The sequence below is a fragment of the Sus scrofa genome, unplaced genomic scaffold (assembly GCF_000003025.6).
Source record: "Sus scrofa isolate TJ Tabasco breed Duroc unplaced genomic scaffold, Sscrofa11.1 Contig1726, whole genome shotgun sequence".
Classification (NCBI taxonomy): domain Eukaryota; kingdom Metazoa; phylum Chordata; class Mammalia; order Artiodactyla; family Suidae; genus Sus; species Sus scrofa.
In genome coordinates this window covers 7,564-11,532 of record NW_018084936.1, presented here as the reverse complement: position 1 = coordinate 11,532, position 3,969 = coordinate 7,564, and positions in this window count along the sequence as shown.

Sequence of the window (3,969 nt, the reverse complement as noted above, 5' to 3'; positions counted from 1 at the left end):
CTGAAATAGTGGAAGATTTGGGAGAGGAAATTTTATGGAAAGTAACTGCAGGTCATGAAAATGATGGGCAGTGCTTGGCTGTTACGGGTAAATTTTCTCTGTGTGAGAGTGTGCTGTAGAATTAGACCTCTTAGTTCTGGGACTCTCAGTCAAAGTGTGGACTAGAAGAGGGTACTAAAGAGCACAAGAAAAAGACCAAAATATTTGTCCTCACTCCTGGTTTATGTATAGAAAAAAATGATTCCTCCTGGAAATTATAATCATGGGATTACCTACATATAAGTTTAGAATTTGCATTTATATGCTGTGCATAATCAGAAGAGCATTAACCCGAAAAATAGACGTACGATGTTTGGAACTCAAGGGGCCAATGCAGTTTTGGGTGCTTTTGGAAAAGCAAAGACTAAGACCTCTGAAGGATCACAGGGGACTTAGGCACATGAAGTCTTGATGAATTTGAGTTCAGAGTCAAACTCGCAAAACCCATGAGGAGCCCATCCACAATGAACAGAAGAGTAGAGAGAATAGACTTGTGGTTGCAAAATGGACTCATGCTCTGTTTTCACTATGTTTTTTTCTCTTCTCCATTCTTGGCTTCTATTAAATGGACTGAGTTTTGATTTCCTTTTGTTTCCCCTCTTAGTTCATAAATTATTATATTCTACTTTTATTTTAGTGGTTCTCCTCACAATTTTAACATGCAAAAGTTGCCTTTTCCTCAGTATCACCACATGCTCTAGTAGCAAGGACACAGTATGTCTTTTATTCGCAAGTCAAAATGTTTCTCATTTAGGGAAAAGAATCTACTTTTTCACATATGTTCCCTATAGTATAGTAGGTTCAATTATGTAAAATTCACACAAGATACTTTACATACTGCCCAAGAGCTAAATGACCCTTTCTTTTTCTCCTAGGATCATGTGGCCCTCATTGCAACTGTCAATAATGTGGGATGCTGTTTATTTTGTTCCAATGGGAGTATGTAGCTGAAGGTATTAATAACCCCTATTGGAAGATGAACCTTGGCTATTACTGAAAGTCCAAAGCTTCAGTTGGTCACTTGATAAAACCATGTGCTATTCCAATTTGACAAAAGAAATACGCATCTGTAAGTATCACCAGGTCGAAAAGATTAATTCCACAACAGAAGAACTGATGAATTCAATTTACACTTCTGATATGCTTTATATGAGGTAGGTTATATCTAACAAAGATAGACATTAAAAATTTATTATGTCCAGTTATGTTTTATATTATTACAATGTGCCTTAGAACTCACAATTGGGAGAAAAATATATTAGAAGTAAAAGAAAGCGAGCCAAGGTTAGAATGTTCATGTATTTTAGCACTTTTGGAGGGATTTGTGGGAAATCATGTAAGAAGGTGGTGTATTCTTGGGCATATTATGACAAACTCTGTACTTAGAAAAATGCATTATGCCATACTTACCTATCACCTAGAGAAATTAAATAAACATGCAAATCAAAGCTACACATTTCTTTGTGGATACAGGCCTATGAGGTAAAACTATAAGAAAATCATGGGAATGTTAAATACCAAACTCAGGTTGTAGGTTTGCAGCTGGTATATCTTGGCATCAATGATTTACTTACTTTATACTTGAATTGGACCAGACAGGACTTATTTAACTCTATAAAGTACAAATTTCTTCTTTGTTAAGATTCTCATTATTTTAATCACTTTTTAAAAATTTGGTAAACAAACTATTGTTTATTTCCAATACAACAAATAAAAAATTTTCTATGTGCTGCAAAAGGATTTTATTCCCTTTGCATTTGCTGGTTTGTTTATGGGCACTGGCTTTGGTGACTCAAAAATGAGCTTGTATTACTAGTGAGAGGAAATGTTTTTCCTCTATTAAAGATGAAGTTTATGTAGGCAGTATATGACTTGACATTCACTGGGAAGGCCTCTATACACAGGAAGATTCAAACATAGAAATGTTAGGTAAAATGATAGATATGAGGTGAAATATATTTCAGTTAGTACTGAAGCAATTTATATAGAATCAATTCCATGCAAATATCTATACTATCTATACTAAATCCTGTGCATGGTATACAAGAAGCACAAGAACTCAAGAATCTTTCAATGTGGTAGGGAAGTGATATTATAGAAAAATTCTTACCTTGGAAAAGGATATAACTGCAAGCAAAGCATTATAATGATATTAGGAAGAGAGAAATTTCAGCTTAATCTCTGTGAAGGCTTTTGGAGGAGATGATACCTGTACTGGAATAGACCATTTATTTGTGAAGGACATGAGAAAATGAATAGGCAGAGTCTACCAGCTTTAAGAAGTTTTAAGAATCTGATTTGGCTAGAGAGTAGTGTAGTTAAAACCAGACCAGACCATATATACTTGGCTGTCATGTTGAAGACTTTTAATTAATTAATTAATTAATTTGCTTTAAGGAATTACAAGATGTTATAGGTGGGAGGGCGAGGTCCAGGAAAAGTAAGGTTTACAACTTAGGAAAAGATAGTGACAATTACAAAATAAAAACATTTAAAGGGAAAAAGAGCTGAATTGAGGAGAAAAATTGTGAGCTGAGGTCTGAGATGGTTGTGTAATTTTCACATGCATAAAACTGTCAGAATACTTTTGGGATACTGGAATATGATGAGAAATGGTGCTATAAAATCTAAAGTCATTCTATAGAGGTGATTATGGATGCCACAGAGGTGAATGTACTACCCAAGGGAGTGAGGGAACAAGAAGGAGCAAGAAAGAGATACTAAGAAGGGTACAGAATAAGAGATGGAAAAGCACAAGATGCACAGTAGGGAAGGGATGGATTGGAAACCAAGGGAAAGCTATTGTAAGGGGTAATGCATGGATGAAGAAAGATGGTATTAAAAATTCTGAGAGAAAAATCAGGGGCTGTTATACTGTTTGAGTATAACAAAATTAGCTTTTATAACTGATCTTTAAGGACATTTGATTTAAAAGTTTCCCTGACCGTGAAAGCAAAAGGCATAGTTGTGTTAACTTCTGAACAAATTTGGAAAAGAGCTGGAGGGGAAACATATGGATATCCTTCAAGAAGTTTCTTATTGAAAAAAAAAAAGATAAATTCAGGAAAAAAACCAACTCAAGAGGTTAGATATATTTACAGAGTTCTTTTTGTTGTTTGTTGCTTATTTCTCTGATGAGATAGATCGAACACTTTGTGGGTAGATGAAAATGTTAAGTGAAAGAGGGAGAGACTGAAAAGAAACCTGAAGATGGCTTAACTCAGTGGTTCATAACTAGAGGTCATTTTGCTTCCCCCTTACTCCCACCCCAAATTTCACAATGTCTAGGTACCCTTTTGGTTGTCACAACTTGGGGGAAAGTGCTACTGCTATCTAATGGGTACCACACAGGACAGTTCTGCATAACAGAGAATTGTCCAACCCCACATGTCAGCAGTGCCAGAGTTGAGAAACCCTGGCTTGTCAGAAGAACCAGCGTCTTGTAGTAGGTGGGAAGATTAGAAACAATTCCAATTGCAGCATAGTGCAAATGCTATGAGTTTCATATCATTCAGTTCTAAAACAATATAATGTGATGTTGGAGAAAACTAGCCCTAGAGTGAAAAGTCTGAGTTCAAATTCTAGCTCATTGATTTTCCAGCTATGTAACACCAAGGAAATTCTTTATCATTTCTGTAACTCTGATTTCCTAGTGTGAAATAAATTTACAAGTATGTTTACCATGTAGTTTTATGGGAAGATTCAATTATGTACATAAGGTGCTTAGAAGAGTGCCTGGCACTTTGCTTGCTCTGAGTAAGTGTTTTTTGTTTGCTTGTTTGCTTTTTAAGGCTGCACCTGTGGCATATGGAAGTTCTCAGGCTAAGGGTTGAATCAGAGCTGCAGCTGCTGAACTATGCCACAGGCACAGCAATGCAGGATCTCAGCCACATCTGGGACCTACACCACAGCTCACAGTAACATTGGATC